The 23,565-nt window shown below is 46.4% G+C and overlaps 1 protein-coding gene across 1 annotated transcript in view; it reads left to right on the forward strand.

The window, feature by feature from the left end:
* GPC3 (glypican 3) overlaps positions 1 to 23,565 on the forward strand; it is a 3,152,357-nt gene that overhangs the window by 2,970,966 nt on the left and 157,826 nt on the right. The window lies entirely within an intron of this gene.

The raw sequence follows: 23,565 nt of genomic DNA on the forward strand, positions 1-23,565 counted from the left end.
TAATCCCCGGATAGAAGTCCCTAATTTAAAGATCCAGCGTTGTTCAATTCTAAAAAGAACATCGGAGGCATTCAAACTGACTCTCGGGGCTTCCAAAATCACCCACCAAAGGTCATCTGGGGTATGCGGAGTATCTAAAAAGTGCGCACAAAGTTTTGTAGTGACCCTGTGGCATCTGATGTTACTCCTATGCTCATTAATACGTATCTTAACAGGGCGTGTAGTCATCCCAATATAACGTAGTCCACATGGGCATGTAATCATGTAAATACAATTCTTAGAATTGCAGTTTGTGTGTTTTCTTAAATACCACTTCCCTATAGGTTCAAGATCTAATGATGTTGTTTGTTTAGTCAGTTTGCACACATTACAGTTGCCACAGGGGTAGTGGCCTTGGACTGGGGGAAGATCCCACAGTGATCTTTGTGTAGGAATGTCGTAAGTAACCTGTGGACGGGTATGAACCACTATATCTTTTATATTTGAGGTGCGTTTGAAGGCAAATAGTGGTTTTGGTATTGTCGTCCCACCACTCTCCAAAATTGACCAACGTTTATTAATTAATTTTTTAATGTCATTGGACAGTGGAGTGAATGTAGAGACACAAGTTATTCGTGTTTGAGGAGCCTTATCCTTGGCTGTCAAGAGACTTTCCCTGTGGTTATTTCTTGCTCTTTTGCGTGCCACGTTCACAAGACTTTGTGGATAGTGTCGTTCATGGAGTTTTGTTTGTAGAGTATTTGCTTGTTGATCAAAATCATGTGTGGAACTACAATTGCGTCTAAGACGCAAGAACTGTCCTACGGGTAAATTGTCTCGGAGAGCTTTAGGATGGTGACTTTCGTATAACAACAGACTGTTACGATCTGTAGGTTTGTGATACGTACTAGTTGCCAATTGACCATTATGATCAATGGTAATCATCAAGTCAAGAAAAGGTAGGCCGGATGCTGACATTGTAGCCGTGAAGTTCAAGTAGGGGTCAAGGGAATTTACCCAAGTAGTAAATTCATCTGCTTTTGACAGAGGTCCTTGCCAAATGACCAATATATCGTCTATATAGCGCCTCTATAGTTTTATATCAGTATGAAAAGGATTAGATTGAGAAAGAATATGTTTTTCTTCAAAATCATACATGTAAAGGCAGGCCAGACTAGGCGCGAAAGTACTGCCCATTGACGTCCCCCTAATCTGATGAAAAAATTGTTCTTCAAATTCAAAATAGTTCTCTGTCAGAGCCAGAGTGGCACACTGCATGATGAAAGTTACAGGGGTGGACCAGGGTATAGCAGTGTTCAAAAGTGCTGATTCCACAACCTGCAAAGTAGCCTCCTGAGGAATATTTGTATACAGTGCTTCTACGTCTAAGGTAATAATACCTTGTATATTCCCAGTACAATTGATAGATTCAATCAAATTGAGAACATCCTTAGTGTCTTGTAGGAAGGTGGAGGAATTTCTTACTAAGGGCTGTAAGAAATGGTCACAAAAAATTTACAGTGGTTTAAGGACCGAACCTATACCTGATACTATTGGTCGTCCTGGTGGAGGTCTTACGCCCTTATGAATTTTGGGTAAACAATAAAAATATGGAATTCTAGGGTGAGTTGTGTCAAGGAACTCAGCCTCCTTAGGGGAAATCCATGAGTTATTCTTAGCTTCTTCGAGGAGGCATCTAATCTGGGTTTGTAGTCTCCTAGTTGGATCGCTAGTAATCTTATTGTAATAGGTAGTGTCGCTCAAAAGACGTAAACATTCAGATCTATAATCAACTGTGTCCATAATCACAATGGCACCACATTTGTCAGCCTGTTTAATAACAATATCTGAATCAGTGGCTAGATGTTGTAAAGCTTGCCTCTCTTTAGTAGGGATATTGATATAAGAATGCTTAGGACTCAGCCGAGATACATCGGCTAATACAGCTTTTTCAAAGGTCAATATTTCACTCGGCATCGTAGTTGATGGTGGTACGAAGGATGAAGGTTTTTTTAGGCCTGAATCCAACACTTGTGGTTCAGATGGTCTATCTTTAAAGAACACACGCAGGCGAATTTTCCGAAAGAACTGGGCTAGTTCTATATGTAAACGGAAAAAATCCTCATTAGGAGTCGGTACAAAGCCTAAACCCCTGTTGAGAACGCTCAATTCGTCCACTGTGAGTGCTCTCTTGGACAAATTGACAACTAAGTTCTCTGCACGGGGTTCTTTGTTTGGCTTCTGGTCACCATTTGTGGTTCTTCCCTTGACCATTGTACCTGTCTCCCTCTTCCTCTTCTTCTGCCTCTGCCTCTGCCTCTGCCCCGGCCGCGGCCTAAAAAAGGCACAAATGGCATCATGGGGCGAGGTTGGAAGAATGGGTACGGTGGATGCCGAGGCATAGAATGACTCATCGGATAGGGAGGATAACCATAGAAAGGTTGTAATGTACTTTCATCAGTACTCCAACCGTCTGATGATGAGCCACTAGAGAAATTACGTGTTTTTTTATGGGAAGCAGTTGATTCATCAGAGGACCGGGACTGGTTGTCTAGTTCATAGTCGTCCTTAATATAAGGATAAACCTTCTCCCTGATAAACTTGACTATATCCTTCTGAAGTTTAGTGATGTTTTGCTGAGTCAAAAATTCTTTCGTATCATTCAGTTCAGAGGTAATTTCTGCAAGGCGGCTTTTAAAGGTAGTCAATGTTTACAGTCGTCTTCAAAGTGTTTTCCATAGCACTAATTTGAACAGTAATGGAGTCAGCAATGCGTTTGGAAGTAATGTTCGCCAGGTTTCTGGCTTGGTCAGAGGGAGTGGGGGCGAGTCTTAGGTTTGATGGTCACCACAAGTTTGTGTTGCTGTTGTTGCTGAAGATCAGCACTTCCAGCTTGTCTGTGTTCAGTGGCAGGTAGTTGTTCTTCATCCAGTTGGCAATGCTTGTCATGCATCTGTGGATGTTGGTTCTTGTGATGGTAGGCTTGGTGGGTGAGTGGGCAGATGAGTTTGGTGTTGTCTGCGTAGGAAATTATGTTGGGACCATGGGATCTGACGATCTCGGCCAGCGGCATCATATACGCTCTTAAGAGCGTGGGGCTGAGCCCTGGGGGACACTGCAGGTAATGTTTTTGGGTTTGGAGGTGAAAGGTGGGAGGTAGACCCTCTGGGTCTGGTGAGGAAGGAGGGGGTCCATCTGAGTGCGTCTGCTCGAATGTTCATGTGGTGGAGTCTTTCGATCAGCATGTGGTGGGATACAGTGTTGAAGGCTACCAAGCAGTCAAGTAGGGTCAGGGCTGCTGTTTCTCCTTGGTCGAGGAGGGCTCAGATGTCTTTGGTGGCTGCGATCAGGGTGGTCTCAGTGCTGTGATTGCTGCAGAAGATGGATTGGGAGGTGCAGAGAAGCTTGTACAGCTCCAAGTGTGTCATGAGTTGCTTGTTGATGATCTTTTCCAGTAGTTTCACTGGGAATGGAAGCAGTATTTTTTGAGTTTGCTTGGGTCGGCACAGGGTTTTTTGAGTAGAGGTCTGATTTGGCATGTTTCCAGGCATCAGGAAATGTTGTGGTGGCGATGGAAGTGTTGATCAGGGTGGTGAATTTCTGGCCGATCTTTTGGTTTCCAAGATTAAAAATGTAGTGTGGGCATGGGTCCGTGGGAGCTCCTGAGTGGATGAATTTCATGTTGGAAATGTGTCCTGGGTGGAGAGGAAGTTCCAGATGGTCAGTTTGTGGATGATGTCAGCTATGGTGGTGGTAGCTCTATCAAGGAAGTTCATAGGTGTGGATTGAAGTTCGAAGTTTCTGTATATATTTGTGATCTTGTCATGAAGAAGTTGGTGAGTTTGTCGCACAGCTCCTGTGAGGTTGTGATGTTTTTACTGGCAATTGGGTTGGAGAATTCCTTAATGATTGAAAAGTTACTTGGTGTTGTTGGTGCTGATTTTGATGCATGTGGCTAAGGCTGTCTTCTTTGTTGCCCTCAGCAGCCACTGGTAGAGGTTGAGGGGGGTCTTGAAGGCTGCCCTTTTAGAGGTGTGCTTGCAGGTGCGCCATCTCCTTTCTAGCTGTTTGCTCTCCCTTTTTGCTTTTTAGAGTTCTTCTTTGTACCAGCTGGCCTTTATGGAGGATTTTCTCTGGTTGTTATTCCTGATGGGGAAGATGCTGTTGATGATCCATGTGTTGAATAACTTGACTCCTTGTTCGAGGTTGGTGGTGGTAGCAAGGTTGGAGGTGTTGAGGGCATCCATGCAGCTCATCTCTGATATATCTAAAGAGAACAATCTCCTGTGCATATCTTGGCAGTGAATGACAGATGTTTTTCATTACCCAACTCAATTTTACTCAATTGAACAATGTCATAAAGATGAAAGGCTGAGTCTACTCACTAGAATTCAAACTTGTGGCAGTGGGGTCAAGATAAGTTCTTTGCAGTGGATGCATTAGTCAACTGAGCCTTGCCCAGGACATCTGGGCACTGAGGGACATGCAGGTGTGGGTAGGTGTTAGAACTGTCAGCCTTAGGGAGGTCTTCCCCAAAACGTCTTGCCTTCCTCCTCCATTTTTGCTGAACTTATTTTTATTTAGGAATCTGCCTTAAGACTTTACCACTGCTAACCAGTGCTTAAGTGCAGGTGATCACTCCTTAAAACATGGTAAAAAGTGGCTTATGCTCAATTGCCATATTTACTGTATTATACAAATAAGCCCTAGTAACGTGGTTCTACGTGTAACTATCACCTGTAAATCAAATGCTACTAGTAGACCTGCAGCATTGATTGCACTACTCAGTTAAGTAGCCCTTTAAAAATGTCTCAGTTCTGCCACTGCAGCCTGTGTGAGTAGCTTTAAACTGCCATTTCGATCTGGCAACATAAACATTTTGCCAGGCCTGAACCTTTTGTTTTAATACATGTAAGTCACTCCTAGAGTAGGCCCTGGAAAGCCAACAGGACAGGATCCATTGTATATAAAAGGTTAAAAGTGTACCTTTAAGTTTTACATGTCCTGGTAGTGAACGTCTTTTACATTAATTTTCACTACTGCAAGGCCTGCCTTTCCCATAGGATAACATTAGTGTCACCTTCTTACATTTAATAAGCTGTAATTTCCAAATGGAAACATGTAACCAGATCATGTTTGGTGTCTGTGGAATTGTAATGACAAATCCTGTCTTATGGTAAAGTCAGATTTTGAATTATAATTTTGGAAATGCCACTTTTAGCCATTTGGTGCCTGCAGCCTGACTCTGAGTCATATGACTTTGTGTAGCTCATAGCAGGGCTTTGTGCATTCCTCCTAGATAGCCACACACAAAAGAGACCTTAGGTGTGCTTGGATGGACCATCACTGGCAGGATGGCAGGACAGAGCTACTTACACTTGAATAGGCTGTGTTCTACTTCCACACGAAGGGCTGCATAATCCCTGCAGTTAGTATGGAGCCAGGGAAGGCAGGAAGCATGTGAACATCAAAGGGAAACCTCTACAAGCTTCTTCCACTTAAAAAAAAAAAAAAGGATTAAATATTGGGCCTAAGACACCAACTCAGTATAGTTTTGGACCTGACGAGAGTAGTGCTGCTGAAAGGACTGCCACTCTGTTGGACTGCTGCACCACTAGACTACTGCTTTGCTGGACTGCTGCCTTGCTGGACTGCTGCACCACTGCCCTGCTGCCTGAGTCAGAGTGGTTGGACCTGCACCTGACCCCAGGACTCCCAGGATTCCCAGGGCCAGTCTGCTAGCCTGTTCAAAGCTATAGGGACTTAACAGGCCCCCAACCTCCTGAACAGCACCCAGATCCAGCTGGAGGAAGCCCCTGACCCCTAGGTAGTGCCCCTCAGATCCTGGACCTTTGGTGTGGCCTCAGAGAGGCTGAATTCAAGTTTTGGGGCACTTTGCAACCTTGAGCGGGCCCACTGACGCAAAATCTTGTCACTTGCGCAGCCTGCCAACTTGAAGTTCTGTCAGCCTCTTGCACTACAGCATTGACTGCTTGCAGATACTGCCATTGTGAAGCACCAGCCTGACCTTAGTGATGACAAAAGGATCTTCGTGTTACAGCGACACCCGTCTGCAACACCTCCTGCTCTTCATGTCCCCCTCCACTGTGAAAGGGACTCTTTGCCTTGGGCTGAGAAGGTAACTTTTCGGCTAGACTACCTTGTCCTTCTATCCGGCCCTTGCTCCATCGTGGTCGGCCTGAACCTGTGACTTTCTCCCAGTCCCTCACGAGCAGATAGTTATGAGTGGCACTTTGGGCTTTTTAGTGCTGTTTTCACTTAAATCCTTTCAATTGCATATCTCTGGATTTACTGATTGTTTTTTTTTTTGTCAGTTTGGTCTTGTTTTATGTACTAAAATCAACTCTATTTTTCTAATTTGGTGCCGGTTCCTTTCTGTGAAGTGTTTCATTTTATTAGTGTTAATATATTACACAAATACTTTACACTTTGCCTCTAAGTTATGCCTGGCTGCTCTGTGCCAAGCTACCAGAGAGTTGAGCACAGGAGATTTGGGGTTTGCTTGTGACTTCAACCTAACAAGAATTGTGGTTGTTGCTTGATAAGGGTTTCACCCCCCCAAACAGTGACCCAATTTCTTACAGTAGGTTACAAGAGTATTTCTGTGAGGTAAAGTCTTCATGCTGAGGCTGTGTTGGAAATGGCCTTTCTGCAGGGTCACCCCCAAACATTTTTGCCTTCCTCCTTCTCTTTTTCTGACCTCATTTTTGCTGGCTTTAGGACTCTGCACACTTTACCACTGCTAATGAGTGCTAAAGTGCATATGCTCTCCCCTTAAAACATGGCGACATTGGCTCATACCCAATTGGCTTATTTAATTTACTTGTAATTCCCTAGTCAAGTGCACTACATGTGTCCAGGGCCTGTAAATTAAATGCTACTAGTGGGCTGCAGCACTGGTTGTGCCACCCACATAAGTAGCCCCCTAACCATGTCTCAGGCCTGCCACTGCAGTGCCTGTGTGTGCAGTTTCACTGTCACTTCAATTTGGCTTTTAAAAGTACTTGCCAAGCCTTAAACTCCCCTTTTTTTTTACATATACCTCACACCTAAGGTAGGCCCTAGGTAACCCATATGGCAGGTTGCTATGTAGGTAAAAGGCAGGACATGAACATGTGTGTTCTACATGTCCTGGTAGTGTAAAACTCCTAAATTAATTTTACACAGCTGAGAGGCCTGCTCTGTCCATAGGATAGCATTAGGGCTACCCTCATATATTGTTTGAGTGGTAGATCCTGATCTGAAAGGAGTAGCCAGGTCACATTTAGTATGGCCAGAATGGTGATACAAAATCCTGCTTAATGGTGAAGTTGGATTTTATATTACTCTTTTAGAAATGCTCCTTTTAGAAAGTGAGCGTTTCTCTACTCATAAATCCTTCTGTGCCTTCCAATCCACATCTGGCTAGGTTTAGTTGACAGCTCCCTTGTGCATTCACTCAGACAAACCCCAAACGCAGGATGCTCAGTCACACTTGCATACATCTGCATTTTGAATGGGTCTTCCTGGGCTGGGAGGGTGGGGGGCTTGACACTTACATGTCAAATGACAGTAGCCTGCCCTCACAAAGGACTGCCACACCCCCTACTTGGACCCTGGCAGACAGGATGGAACTGAAAGGGGACCTTGTGCACTTCTAAGCCACCCTTTGAAGTCTACCCCACTTCAAAGGCAAATTTGGGTATTCAAACAGGGCCTCTGCCCCTACCAACACAGACACTTCTTGACAAGGCACTCTTGTCACAGACACTTCCTGGAGAAGAAACCCTGAACCAGAACCTGCAACCTGCCAAGAACTGCCTGGCTGCCCAAAGGACTCATCTGACTGCTTTCTGAAAAGGACTGCTGCCTTGCTGTTGCCCTGGTGCCTTGCTGCTCTCTTGCTGTGCTGAGAACTGCTCTCCAAAGGCTTGGATAGAGTTTGCCTTCTGTTCCCTGAAGTCTCAGGACCAAAAAGACTTCATTCCTCCAAGAAGAACTCACTGTTCGGTGAAAATCGATGCACAGCCTGCAAGAAACAGTGCACAGCCTGCATCATGGTGAGAACATCACCGCACGCCGAACCGGAACGATGCAGCCCAACTTTGCAAGGAGAAGATCGATGCAGTGCCAGCATAGCGACCAGAAAAATTTGACGCACGGCCTACTGGGTTGACGCAAAGCCGAGCCGCAACGATGCAGCCCGACTTTCTGAGAGGATTCGACACAGCACCTGCTGTGCGGTAGAAATTTCCAGGCAACGCCCACTGGATCGACGCAGCCCCTGAGACTTTGTCCTGCAAGCGCTGGATCTCAATGCATCGTCCCTGGGGCATCCGAAAACCCAGCTACCTGTAGAGGATCCAAGTCCGCGTGCCGGAAAGTGACGCAAAGCCTTCCCTGCATGAAATATAAACAATGCATCGCCATGTGCGGCCCGAGAAATCGACTCACACCTCCCTGTTTTCCACACATCTCCTCCTCTGCGGTTCCTTGTGGAGATTTTGAAAGTAAACCAGGTACTTTGTGCTTGCAAGAGACATTTGTTGCTTTCAAAGAGACTAAAGACACTTTATATCATTTTACAGTGATATTTCAACATATACTTATTGCATCTTAATTGTTTTGACCTACATCTTACCAGATAAATATTATATCTTTTTCTCAACAATGTGTGGTGTATTTTTGTGGTGTTCTACTGTGGTATTGCATGATTTATTGCACAAACACTTTACACATTGCCTTCTAAGTTAAACCTGACTGCTCAGTGCCAAGCTACCAGAGGGTGAGCACAGAATAATTTGGATTGTGTGTTATTTACCCTGACTAGAGTGAGGGTCCTTGCTTGGACAGGTGGTAACCTGACTGCCAACCAAAGACCCCATTTCTAACAGTGGTGGTCAGCGCTGAGGATAGGACTTGCATTTGTACAGTGACATACAATAGCTAAGTATTCCCTACCTACCCAGAGTTGAAGGTCCACTTGATTATTTTTTCCTCTTTCTGCTGACATTTTTAACTAAAATCCTCATTCAACATATCTCTGGCTGGGTCTCAAGCAGGAGCTGAAGATTTTGACCTAGCCAAGCTGTAGACATATACTGTTAACCAGTTGAAGGGGTTCTCCAAGGGAAAGGGAGTACCTACCCGTGGTGCCTCCAGAAAGGAGGAGTACTTAAAGGCTCTGAGGGCCTGGGCAGAAGCCCATTCTGAGGAGAATGTTGAGGAGGAGGGTCCAGTGGATGGCCCCTCAGAGGATGTTTTGCCATTAGTGAAGGATGTTACCACTGTAATTGTACCCCCTGTCAAACCTGGGAGCAGTGTCTCTAACCATGGCCTGACCGCAGGGGAAAGGAGGGAGGAGAGAAATTTCCAATTACAAATGGCAAAGTTAAAAATTGAAGCTGACAGAGCTGAGCCAGCAGCTGAGAGAGCCTTGGCTGAAAATAAACTTTTGTTGGCTCATGAACTGAGTCTCAAGGAGCTGGATCTTAAGGCAAAGCAGTCTGAGTCCATCAGTAATGGTGCAGCATACGTGCAGAACCTGCTGGAGAAAAGAAGGTTCGTATACCCACAAGTGTTGTGCCCAGTTATGTGGTGGGAGATGACATTGATAAGTGGCTGGCTGTTTATGAAGTTGCACTAAGGGCTCATGGGGTTCCTGAAGAGCAATGGGGGGGCAGCCTTGTGGTGGTATGTACCAGCTGTAGGTAGGGACACACTTCTTACACTGGATCCCAGGGATCATAACATATATGCACCCATAAAAGCCACTTTACTTGCCAGGTTTGGGCTGACTCCTGAGAAATACCGTAAGAGGTTCAGGGATAGCACCAAACTCTCCCCACAGACTTGGGTAGACTGTTTTGATTTCTCTGGTTAGTCACTGAATGGATGAGTGTGGGGCAGCAAAGTAAATGATTACACAGGGTTATGTAATTTAATTCTGAGAGAGCATATGCTCAGTCTTTGTTCTACAGAGTTGCGCCGGCACCTGGTTGACAGTAAGCTGACTGATCCTAGAAAGCTTGCTGAGGAGGCGGACCTCTGGACTAGCATCAGAGTGTCCAAAAGGGTACCTGGTAGTGACCCCAAGAAGGGTGGTTTCGGTTCCCCTCAACAGAGTGAGGGGGAGGTTAAACATGACCCAGACAAGTCCCGAAGTAAGAGGGGAGGAAAAGGTTCCCATTCCCTATCTGAGAAACAGGGTGGTGGTTCTGGTGGGCGGAGGCCCAAAGCATCCCATTCCCAACCCAGCTGCTTTGAGTGTTCCCAGCTAGGGCACAGGATGGGGGGACTCTGTCGGTACAAGGAAGTCACCCACTGGGGGGACCTCTAAAGACGTGGCCAATGTGTCCTTAGGGGAAGTAGTCCCCAGGGGCAGGTCGTGGACCATGCCTTCATCTCCTTCAGTTGGGAGATAGACTCAGAGTGTAAGCTGGTAATCCGTGTGGGTGGGAGTCGTCACTTCCACCAGGTGGGAGTGAATGGGGTCTCAGTCACAGCTCTGAGGGACACAGAGGATAGTCTTACCATGATAGTGGAGAGACTAGTTTCACCCGAGCTGTACACCGGCCAGGTGTGTAGGGTGACTCCAGCCATTGGGGAGGATTTATTTCGCCCCATGGCCCTGGTGTCCCTGGAGTGGGGTGGGGAGGTGACCCAGAGGCGGGTCATAGTTTGCTCCCAGCTTCCCATTGACTGCATTCTGGGGAATGAGTTACCCCTAGTGTCAGGAGAACTGAGAGGGTTGACCCATAAAGGGCGCCCTGACAGTTCAGCTGTCTGGCAGTACCACTCCCCAGAGGAGGGTATGTGAGCCCAGATGGATGTGGAGGCAAGGTGATGGAGGACTCACCCTTGTCCCCTGTTCAACCTCAGGGTATAGACCCTGGGCTGAGTGAGCAATATCAGGGACCCACCCCTGAACTGGTGAGAATAGAGAAGGGGTGCAAGACCCCTGGGGCTACTGCCCCCCATTTTGAGGTGCCTCAGGAGCCCCTTGGGAGTCCCCTACCAACCCCCCAGCTGGAGGAGGAGCTCATCCGAAGGCCCAGCTCAGGGTCTCCACTTAGCAGTGGATGGGCTGGGGCCTGGCTCTTCACACTGACAGCTGTCTGTGGCATCTTTTGGTTACTGTCCTTATGGACAGAGTTTTCCCTGTGTTGGGGACCGAAGTCAGACCTAAGGGGTGGAATGGGCCACATCACTTTGTTGGCCATGGTTGTACTGTCTGCATCTGTGAGCAAATTAAAGTTAGGAACTTCACAGATGGGGTCTTCACATGAGGAGAAGGGTTCCCCCTGGATCAGTTAAGTGGCCCACGAGAGTATAGATGGAGGAGCCTCACTGATTTCAGAAAGGCGTAGAACTCGCAAGTGCCCCTGCAGTAGTGGGCCATTGTCCATGTTCTATCACCTTAAGCAGGGAAGTCCATCAGAGTGTTCATTAGCCTACCCTGGCTTTAGGCTGGAAGGGGGATATGTTGGAAATGGCCTTTCTGCAGGGTCACCCCCAAACTCTATTGTCTTCCTCCTTCTCTTTTTCTGACCTCATTTTTGCTGGCTTTAGGACTCTGCGCACTTTAGCACTGCTAATCAGTGCTAAAGTGCATATGCTCTCTTCTTAAAACATGGTGACACTGGCTCATACCCAATTGGCTTATTTAATTTACTTGTAAGTCCCTAGTCAAGTACACTACATGTGCCCAGGGCCTGTAAATTAAATGCTACTAGTGGGCTGCAGCACTGGCTGTGCCACCCACATAAGTACCCCGCTAATCAAGTCTCAGGCCTGCCACTGCAGTGTCTGTGTGTGCAGTTTCACTGCCACTTAGACTTAGCATTTAAAAGTACTTGCCAAGCCTTAAACTCCCCTTTTTTTACATATACCTCACACCTAAGGTAGGCCCTAGGTAACCCATAGGGCTGGGTGCTAGGTAGTTAAAAGGCAGGATATGAACATGTGTGTTCTACATGTCCTAGTAGTGTAAAACTTCTAAATTAGTTTTACACTGCTGCGAGGCCTGCTCCTTTCATAGGATAGTATTAGGGCCACACTCATATACTGTTTGAGTGGTAGATCCTGATCTGAAAAGAGTAGCCAGGTCATATTTAGTATGTCCAGAATGGTGATACAAAATCCTGCTTAATGGTGAAGTTGGATTTTATATTACTATTTTAGAAATGCTCGTTTTAGAAAGTGAGCATTTCTCTACACTTAAATTCTTCTGTGCCTTCCAATCGACGTCTGGCTAGGTTTAGTTGACAGCTCCCTTGTGCATTCACTCATGCAAACCCCAAACACAGGATGCTCAGTCACACTTGCATACATCTGCATTTTGAATGGTCTTCCTGGGCTGGGAGTGTGGAGGGCCTGACACTTTCATATCAAAGGACAGTAGCCTGCCCTCAAACAAAGGACTGCCACACCCCCTACTGGGACCCTGGCAGACAGGATGGAATTGAAAGAGGACCTTGTGCACTTCTACGCCACTCTTTGAAGTCTCCCCACTTCAAAGGCACATTTTTGTATTTAAACAGGGCCTCTGCCCCTACCAACTCAGACGCTTCTTGACAAGACACTCTTGTCACAGACAGTTCCTGAACCAGAACTTGCAACCTGCCAAGAAGAACTGCCTGGCTGCCCAAAGGACTCACCTGACTGCTTTCTGAGAAGGACTGCTGCCTTGCTGTTGCCCTGCTGCCTTGCTTCTGTCTGGCTGTGCTCAGAAGTGCTCTCCACGGGCTTAGATAGAGCTTGCCTCGTGTTCCCTGAAGTCTCCGGACCAAAAAGACTTCATTCCTGCAAGAAGAACTCCCTGTGTGGTGAAAATCGATGCACAGCCTGCAAGAAATGACACACAGCCTGCATCGGTGAACCGGAACAACGCAGCCCGACTTCGCAAGGAGAAGATTGACGCAGTGCCAGAGTAGTGATGGGACATTTAATGCACGACCCACTAGATCGACGCAAAGCCCTGCAGAATGACACAGCCCGACTTCCTGAGAGGAATCGATGGAGCGCCTGCTGTGCGGTAGAAATTTCCACGCACCGCCCACCGGATCGACGCAGACCCTGTGACTTTGTCCTGCAAGCACCGGATTTCAACGCATCGTCCCTGGGGTGTCTGAAAACCCCGCAACCCAAAGAGGATCCAAGTCCGCACGCTCGAAATCAATGCAAAGCCTTCCCTGCGTGAAAAATAAACAATGCATCGCCGGGTGCGGCCCGCGAAATCGATGCACACCTCCCTGTTTTCCACTCATCTCCTCCTCTACGGTTCCTTGTGGAGATTTTGAACGCAAACCAGGTACTTTGTGCTTGCAAAAGACATTTGATGCTTTTATAGAGACTTAAGACACTTTATATCATTTTTACAGTGATATTTAAACATATACGTATTGCATCTTAATCGTTTTGACCTACATCTTACCAGATAAATATTATATATTTTTCTAAACACTGTGTGGTGTGCTTGTGTGGTGTTCTACTGGGTTATTGCATGATTTATTGCACAAATTCTTTACACATTGCCTTCTAAGTTAAGTCTGACTGCTCAGTGCCAAGCTATCAGAGGGTGGGCAGGATAGTTTGAATTGTGTGTGACTTACCCTGACTAGAGTGAGGGTCCTTGCTTGGACAGGGGGTAACCTGACTCCCAACCAAAGACCCTATTTCTAACAGGCTGTATCACCACCACTTTAGAAATGTAACATTAGAGATGTTAGCAGCAAAGGAGGGAAGTCCTAGTAGGTGTTGAATGCAGAAGTTTGAAAAGTCTTATTCAAATAATCTAAGAGGTACATCCTGTAGTGTTGTAGGGGTGGCCCAGAAAAACGCAACTGGGAGATGGTACCCAGTGAATCTTATCTAAGGGTTCACCCAGGTGTGCTTTAGGTGCATAGTAGCACAGTGCAGCAATAAGCAGCATATGTGTGACCCAGAGAAGCGGTACTCACAAGAATGTTAAATTACTTGAACCAGTCAGTCTATTGTGTCTGCCCAGGAGTTGAGTACTTGTAATCTGGGGGAAGGTGCAGCACCAAAACGTTCCAGTAAACTTTCCTTGACCATTGTAAAGAATCACCCAGGAGAGGCGCAGGTGCAACTCAATACAATGCTGTCCCCAGGCATTTAATAGGAATTTACCCAATACATCTATGGGATACTATCCAACAGTTGAGTAAGCATTAGCCAGGAAGGTACAGTCCCTAAAGTTTATAACAAATTGTTCCTTCAAAATCTACGAGATGCATCCAGCGGTAGCAACTTGAGTCAGCACAGTTCTCAAATACACAGAAACCTATGAGTTTGTCTGTCTTCACTAACTGTCGCATAAGGACCACTATGAAATGCCTACAAACCCTCAGCAGCCCTTAATATTTGACTGCAGAAATTCCACCACACTGGCAGAGATGCCATCATTCTTGATACTGAACCTTTCAGACTCGGCCCAAAATGACCAAGCATGCCTATATGTTCGTCTGAATAAGTTTAATGCGTTTCTGTTTGTTATACCAATTTTTAAAATACCCACTGTCCACATTAAAAATGATTGTTGTACAATATTCTGTAAATTTTCAGAGCCTCCCGCATTTCATCATGTTGTGATTCACTAAATAATTGCAAAATGGGCTAAAGCGTGTAAAGGTTGTGATATTTAACAATTGGCTGCAAAAAAAGAAAATGCTGATGGCAGTGAAAGCAAAAAGTTTCACCCGCTAAGGGGTATTTGTTTGCTTCACTTGGTGATTGGCTTAACCCAAAACCGAAATAGTCAGTTTTCCTACCACTCCATTGCCACAGACTCAGGAGCGTTACAGAGAGCGGAGGCTTTCAAAGGTCGTCCTGAGACTATCGAAAAGTGAAAGTGTTGAGATCAGGGGCCAGATGTAGCAAGCAGTTTTGCCCATTCTGTGTCTATGGGAAAATGTGTTCGTACATATGGCCCCAGGTGCATCAGCACGGTCCAGAAGAGGCATCTGTCTGTTGTGGAAGCGAAGGGGCAGCTGAGGCAAGATAGGGCTAGCTAAAGTAAGGGGTACTGGACGAGTTTCCAGTCTTTGATACGATCCTGCACATTAATTGGTGTTATTTTTTTCTGATTTGTTTTATTTCTATTTTGTTCAGTATTCATCATTGTCATCTACAGTTTAGGATTACGATTGTATGCTCCTGAGGGAAGGTCTCATGTGTGCCTTCACCATCTTCACCTGCAGGGAGGGTTGGGAGAGTGTTTGGGAGAAGAGCAATAGATGCTGGGAGTGTGAGTGTGCATTCATCCTCTGCTCATTCATTGAGAAGCGTGAGGAGTGCAGTGAGCGCCTGTAAGGAGGGTTGTGATTAGCTCTCAGAGCTCCTGCAGGTAAGTGAGTGAGGGGTGTAGGAGCTGCTGCAGGAAGTATTGTAAGGTTGCACATAATTTCTGCAGTGAGGGGTACAGGGACCTCCTGGGATGAGTGCTTTGACGCAGTGTTGAGAGCTCCTGTAGGGAAGTGAGTGAGAGTTACATGGGCTCCTGCAGGGAGGTGAATGAGGGTTACATGGCGCTCCTTCTGGAAGGAGAGAGGGGTGCATGGATCACTGTCTGGGAGGTGAGTGAGGGTTCTGAAGGGTGCAGAAATCTCTGTCAGGGACTGTTTTGAGGGGGCAGGGAGCTCCTCCAGGAAGCAGAGTGATCTGCCACAGGGTGGAAAATGAGGGGATGTTGTGAAAACCTGCAGGGAACATTTTGAGGATGCAGTAAAGCCCTGCCGGGAGCTTTGTGAGAGTGCTTAGAGTTCGTTCAGGGAAGGGAGATAGTGGCGCAGGGCAGTGGCGGCCAGTAAAATGTAAGAGTAAGGGGTTCAGGGGAGGAGGTAGGCTACACACACACACACACACATACACCTCACTCACACTCATCATTCACACATGCACTGACACACCCATTTACAACACTCACTAACAAATACACATACATTCATACACGAACCAAACATTATAAAAAAATCTTACCTCAGCAGTTCCGACAGGGAAGCCTCAGAGGTCCCAGGAGGGTTGGGACTGCTGCCTTCCCTCATTGGCTAAGCTAAGGTTAGCCAATGAGGGAAGGCAGCAGTCCCGAGCATCAGAGGTTCCAGGAGGGTTGGGACTGCTACCTTGCCTCATCTGCAGTATTGCCTCACTGGCTGGCCTAAGGTCAGCCAATGCGGGAAGGCAGCAGTCTCAACTCATCACTGAGTGGGATGGGGTCAGTGAGACTGCTGACCCCATCCGACTCTGTGAAGAGGTGTCACTGACTGACATTCTTCCTTCTGTGCTGAAGGGCTTAAAACTGAAGCCCCCAGGTCCAAAGCAATCAGTGATGTTCCCCCTCATCATGAAGGAGAGGGCCTCAAGGCACCTTTGCTAGGCTGAATAAGTCACGCCCACAAGCCTCTGACTTCTTCAGCCCAGCAAAGTTCAGCTCAGGCAGTCAGGGGTCTGCACATTTAGCAGATGTCCAACTCCTGGCTGCATGACCTGAACCAGAAAGTGTATCTGTCAGGCTGACTTTTGTTCGGCCTGACAGCTACTCTTCAGGTCAGGAAAAATGTAGGGGGCCTGGCACGTCAGCCAATAAGGATTGGCCGCTGCTGGTAAAGGGGACTACTGGGGGGACAATAGTGAGAGTGCACCCAAAGCAGGGTGCACAATAAGAACACAATTCTGATCATCATGCATGACACTAAAACACTACCCACAGAACCACACTCTTCAGTCCATAGTGTAACCCCCGAGTAGCGTGCTACCTGTCGGCAAGTGCACTTCAGTAGCTCAGCAGTGGTATGACGCGGTAAACAGATGCCACTACAGTACAATTCAACAACAATTAAGCAATGTCAATAAGTGTAGTTACTTTATTATTTCTCTAGTCTTAACTAAATCTCCACATAGTTTCGATGGTTTCCTTGCTTTTTCCATGCCAGTGCTCCTCGAAGTAAGTTGGCACTTGCAGCTAACAGGCTTGTACAGTGAGAAAGGGAAGAAGTCCAGAAAGGTGCTTCAGTGTGTTTTATGTTGTGTTTGCATCTTTTCTATACCATTTCTCCTTATTTATGCACCACCTAGAGAAGCGAGATGGCAGAAATTTTAGTTTATGGTGGCGGTTGCAACTGATTAGATGACACAAGCTAGAGATACAATCGGGTGTTTTACTATCAAAAGATTTGAGAAGTTAAGTCCTTGCTACTTACTTTTTTGTAGAACTAGCAGGTTATGAGTTCGAATTCTGATAGTGTCATTCCAGGATTTCACCCTTCTAAAGTCGATAAATTAAATAGCGATAGCAAACAGTCACATTCAGATGCCTAGAACACGCCAATATTAAGGTGGAGCACTCTGAATGAATCGTTTACATTCATTTAAGGTGGATTGCAAGTAAAATAAAGTGGAGGCACAATAATGCTGCAAAAAAAACTATTGTGTGCCGCAAAATTTTCATTTTTGTACCGCAAAATTCTTAATTCTATGCCGCAAAATCCTGGAGGGTCTGAATATATGTTCGAAAAAATAGCACAGGCATTGCTGCCGTTTCAAATGTACCAAAAAATGCAATTAGACATATATTCCACTTAAAAATGATTATAGGCTAACCACCTTTACAGTATGAGTCACCGCGTTAGTTAATTTACAAGCCTAAAATTTAATGATGTTTACATGCCTAGAGCAGAGTTAAAAACTGGCACTTAGCCCAAATAAAGGGGCACACAAAGTCCATCGCAGCGGACACCACAGCTGTCTGCAAGCAGGCCGAGCGGCTCTTTTGACCGGGCAGCTCTCTTTTGACAGTCAGAAGCGTAGTGATGGCCGCTCATGTCAGATCAAGTGCCAAGTTCTTGTTCGGCTTCACTGTGTACCTCCAACATGTTCGATATTGCTCTGTAAATGTTTATTTATAAGACTGTTTTCTGTTAGTGTGGCTCCCACAGGCGCCACTCCTTCGCTATACAGATGTTTTTCAGTCAACATGAGACTGACGGAGGAGTAGTGACGCAATTCCTCGTTGGTGCGTGTAACAAGAGTCCATCAATAACATATCCTCTGAGCTTAGGCTGTGCGAGAGCAGCTGAAGTTCATCTGTGCACCGTAAATGGTTGCCTTTTTGAGGATGAACCCCTAGTGGAACCAGCCATCTTAAAAACCGAATAACAACGTGTTGTCAAAAAGAGGGTTAGCAAGAAGAGGCCCTTTTTTGGTTCTTTTTCCAGTAGTGCTCCTTAACATGCCATTGCAGTAGTTTTCGTTCTTTCTACAGTGGTGCTGGAACAGTTTTCAGTGTGGGTGCTGGCATCAGCGTCACATTGCTGAAGTCGTAGGCAATCTGAAAAAATCCAAGCGTCAACCAAAGGACAAGTGTAGCAAATGAGTCACACCTAATCCGCAAGAGGCTCAGCAAGAGGCTAAGTAATATATTTGCACACTGGTGCAAATATATCGCTAAAGCATGGTGTGGCAATGCTCTGTCATTTTCAAACAGTACGTTTTATATTTAAGTGGCCACAAAATGTGCACTTACTTGCAGTTTTACTGATAAAACTAGAATGTGCACAAACGATAACATGTGGAAATGTATTGTTAGCAAATATTAACCATTTGTACACCACCAAGCAGTGTGTTGATTTGTTTTGATCCTATTAAAATGTTTGTTTCCATCGCACTTCAGAATTAGAAAATATATTCTTCATTTGTGCTTTCCTAACTTCAGATATATATTTAAACATGTATACAGTTATTTTACAGCTATTTAAGTGTGTTGTGTGTTAGAAATAAAGTGACATCATTTAGGGTTTTCTTTCACACTCACTCATCCCCAACAAAATTGTCTGGTAGTTCACTCTTCAAAAGCCTCTCACTTTCCCTTCAATGAGAGAAAAGTAAATGCCAACCTCCATGTCAAAAGACGAGCAGCAATTTGTCAGGAGACAATGTTTGACACATGATCTCTGCCTTTGAATGCACAGCAGATGTGATAGGCTAAAAGCAAAATGTAAAGTCATCTTTATTGCCAATACACCTTCTGAACTCCTGCTAATACGACCATATTTGTGGCTTTTAAGTGCAAATTGGGAGGTCTAGTGCTGGTGGCTCCCTAGCTTAGGCAGCTGCCTCAAATCACTCTGCTATAGTTGCAGCCCAACTCGTTAGCAACATAACAGTGAAAACCTTTAAAATATCAGCTAAAAACCATGGTGGTCATTACAACCTCGGCGGTCTTTTAACAACACCGCCGAGGGACCGCTGTGCGGAAGACTGCCAGTAGTGGCGGTTTGCCGCTCGGCGTATTATGACTGTTGGCTGCTCTCCATCCTTTTTACGACGGAGAGCAGCCAACAGCCATACTGGCGGGCGGCGGGGAAGTGGAGGTTGCTCCACCTCCACCGCCACGCCAACAGAACACCGCCCACCGAATCACGTCCTGTGCTTTGGCGCGGCGGTGTTCTGTGGGCGGTGTGGTGTCGGCGGAGCAGCCCCCATGGCTCCCGTCCCCTTCTGGAGGATCGACGTACAAGGTAAGTCGATCGTCCGTTAGGGGAGGGGGGTTGGGGGTGTTGTGTGTTGTGTGGGTGCATGGGGGTGTGCGTCTGTGTATGTAGAGGGGGGTGTGAGTGCGTGTATGCTTGCGGGTGCGTTGCATGTGTTGGGAATGAGTGCGTGTATGTCTGTATGGATGTCTGTATGGATGTGTGTGTGTATGTCTGTATATGGGTGTTCGTGTCTGACTGAGTGTGTGGATGTAGACATGTATGTGCGTGTATATGTGTTGGTGGTGCCTGCGTGCGTGTCGTGTGTGTGTGAGTTATGTGATGTTGGGGGTCAGGGTGGGGAGGGGGCCCTGCCACCTTTGGGGGGTGGCAGGGGTGGTGGGGGGTGTAGGGGAGGGAATCGGGTTGGGGGGTGGGGGAGACCCCATCAGTGCCAGGGAAGGAATTCCCTGGCACTGATAGGGCTTACCGCCATGGATTTCATGGCGGTTCCTACCGCTGGAAATCCACGGCGGTAAGCCGGGTCAAAATACCAGCGGCGGTATTGTGACGGCCGCCGGGCTGGAGACCCAGGTCTCCAGCCCAGCTGTTGTCTCAGCCCTGGCGGGCGGAACGGTGAAGTGGCGGATGACCATGGCGGTAACCGCCATGGTCATAATACTAAAAAAAAGACCGACAGCCTGTTGGCAGTCTTACCGCCGCTTTAACACCGTCCGCCAATGTTGTACTGACCCCCCATATGTCTACAAATATGCAACATGTTGGACCTGGCCCTTTCTACAAGGTAATTCCCCAAACCTTTTACCTTCTCCTAATTTTTCTGACCCTTTTTGGCTAACAATATGACTCTGGTCACTTTATCACTGCTAATCAGTGCTAAAGTGCATGTGCTCTCCCTTGTAAACTTGGTATGATTGGCTTATACCTGAGTGGCACATTTAATTTACTTGTAAGTCCCTTGTACAGTGGCATCTCTATACCCAGGGCCTGTAAATTAAATGCTACTACTGTGCCTGCAGCGCAGCTTGTGCCGCCCACAGAAGTAGCCTTTCAAACCTGTTTCAGGCCTGCTAGTGCAGGGCCTGCATGCTCAGTTATCTGCCACTGGGACCTGCCATCTAAATTTACTTGCCAGGCCCAGAACTCCCCTTATACTACATGTAAGTAACCCCTAAGGTAGACCCTAGCTAGCCCCATGGGCAGGGTGCTATGTATGTAGAAGGCAGGACATGTGCCTGGTAGTGTGGCCTAAGGAGCATTTTTCTTTATTGCCTTTAAGCGCCTTGTCTTCCCATTTCAAAAGCACCTGGGGAGTGCTTTTGCTGAGGCCACCGCTGAGTAAAGAATCTCCGCCGTGGCAGGGATTCCCTGAGCACGTCCAAAACGTGCATCTCCCGGTGCCCCTGGGGCAAGAGAAGGAGAAGATTGGAGCAGCGGTGCTCCTACAAGTCCCCATGGGGCAAAGTGCATTATAAGGAGCGCCCCTGGGGCACTGGGAGACCCTTCCTTCTGTGTAGGCTCACCGCGACAGCATGGATTACCTGGCAAGCACATTTATTCCCACGTGCAGGAACCCGCTGACGGAGGGTTCCCTCCTGCCAAGCGCATGACCGGGCCCCCTTCAGAGCCCCCGGAGGGATCAACAAATGCCCGAGGAGGAGCAGAGGGCTGATCAGGACACTCCCACCACTCCAGTGGGTAGGAGAGCCCCTGCCAGGCCAAGGAGATCTGCCACCTGGGTTGCAGGAGCTGAACAACGTCAAGGCCGCTGGAAAGACCAGTGGCGCTGCAGGCTTGTAGACAGCTCGCCCGCTTCCAGAGTGTGCAACGGGGAGCCCAGGGAGGATTCCCTCCCCTCTCCGTTTCTGGCTGGAGGATAAGCTCCTCCGTTTTCATGTGGGCAGAAGCCTGCAACGGCTGGCAGGACAGGGATAATTGTCCCGTCAGAGCTCCCGTGCCTGCCCAGCCTTACCTGGATGACCTAATTCCTCATAACTTTGATAGAAGGAGCTCCTGTGGGGCTGGAGTGTGCCTCAGTCACCGTGTTCTTCAGAACAAACGCACAGGAACACTGGTAGCCTCATATTGAAGGGATTGCGGGTAATCCTTGCCGTGATTGTTTTTCACCAGGATATCTCCCTTTTGTATGGCGCATTTTCCTATGGTCTATGTCAGATAGGAATGTCTAATTTATGGGCATTCATGCTGATGTGCCTTCTATGACTTGCCATGTATTTTCCTAATGTTCCTTTTATGGGCATTTAGGATGATTTCACGACAAGTGCATTTCTTTAGTAATGCTTTCCTGACTACTGCTTATGTTGCAGAATAATGAGTAACCTATGTGTTTTATGTGATTACTACTGGTTTTTGCAGAGTAACAGTACCGTGTAATGGTCTGACAACTGCTTGGGTAGCAGGGTATTACTGACATGTTGTGTTTGGTCTAATGATGTTTGGTGCAATACAGTTTATTTTTATATAGGACCATGTTGTGTTTCCTTTGTGGTGTGCGTAGTGAGTTGCGTGTATTGTGTGTGTTGTGCAATCGCTTTAGACTTTGCCTCCGCGTTATGCCTGACTGCTCGTGCCAAGCTACCAAAGGTGTGAGCAGGGGTTATCATGGACATGTAACTCCCTTGCCCTGACTGGAGTGCGTGGGCTCTGCCTGGCGTAGGTGCATACCCTATCCAACCAGAAACCCCATTTCTAAAACAACCAAATATCGAAATACAACACAAAGTAACCTGAGATAATTTTAGCATAGTTTGCATAGGACTGAGCAAATGCAGGATGGTGCTTGGACAATTTTTCAAAACATTATGGAAAGTTCAAGACTTGGACAGCCTGTTCACTTTTAATAAGCTCCCTACCCCCACCATCACAGGCAGATTGAAGTCAGAGCTGGCTCTTCATTGGATATGCAAGAGTTCAGTACACAGTCAGCTTTTTCAATTGTGTGCGCTGTTTGCCAGAGTTTCCATGATAGTGGTGTCTAGCAGGCCTCTATCCTTCCTTTGCAGAGTTAAAAATTAGTAAATCACATGGTAAAGCACCTCGTCTGGTAATTTCAGTTTCAAGTGCTAGTTGTGTTTTATGCCTTTCATGTTACAGTTGTTTTATGCCTTTCATGCTATATGTGTTCTATGCCTTTCTTCCATTCTGGGCATCTTCTTGTATCTACTGTGGGCTCATTAGAGCTGGCATGCTGGAGAGATGTGCTGCTGTATTGGGCAATATTACTGGTTGCCGAGTGTGGTGCCGTCCTGAAGGAGCAGGCCCAGCTCTGTTATGTTATTGAAATATACAGACTTGCACAAACTCCGATCATCCCACGTGTCTATGTATGATGCTCATCTACAAATCGACTCAATGAATATGAGCAGACTTGGGCACTTTCGCAGATACGAGGAGGCCCCAATCACAATACATATGCAATATAACTGTAGCCTACTGCTGTGGGTGGGTTAGATACTTAAGTTTGCCAGATGGCAAAATGTGACCAGGGATGTAGTGCTCCACTCTTGGGCTTTTGTATTGCAGTCATGTTTTCACTTGTTTTATTTCAATACGTCTCAAGTGAACTAAGACTACACTTCCAAGGATGCAAGAGTTTGTTAAACTAATGTTCAAGAAAGGAGAATTGCATCATTGATGATACTGGTTCTTCTAGCAAGCTAATCAACACTCTAAATCTATCCATTCACGTACGGATGTGGAATCTCTGACAAATGCTTATAGAGATACAGTTGTATATTTTCTTAGATAGCTGAGCTAAAGGTATTTCTCGACTAGATGTGTTGTCTCATCCGGGTATCACCAAGCACAATACAATACAGCTAAGAGCTAAACAAATAAAGGTACATATAAATAGTGTCATTGAATGGTAAAAAGTATGTAAATGACGAAACATTAGGGGCAGAAATTAGAGAATTCAGACTTTTCTGAGAAAGTTTTTTTCAGTTACATGCATGACTGAAACAATCGACGACAAGTGACTATACAGTGTTATTGTCTGATCTCTTTCAAGATTTTTTGCTTTTTAGCCATTGCCCAACGTACATTCTTGACATTGTGA

Source organism: Pleurodeles waltl, chromosome 2_1, assembly GCF_031143425.1.
Source record: "Pleurodeles waltl isolate 20211129_DDA chromosome 2_1, aPleWal1.hap1.20221129, whole genome shotgun sequence".
NCBI lineage: Eukaryota > Metazoa > Chordata > Amphibia > Caudata > Salamandridae > Pleurodeles > Pleurodeles waltl.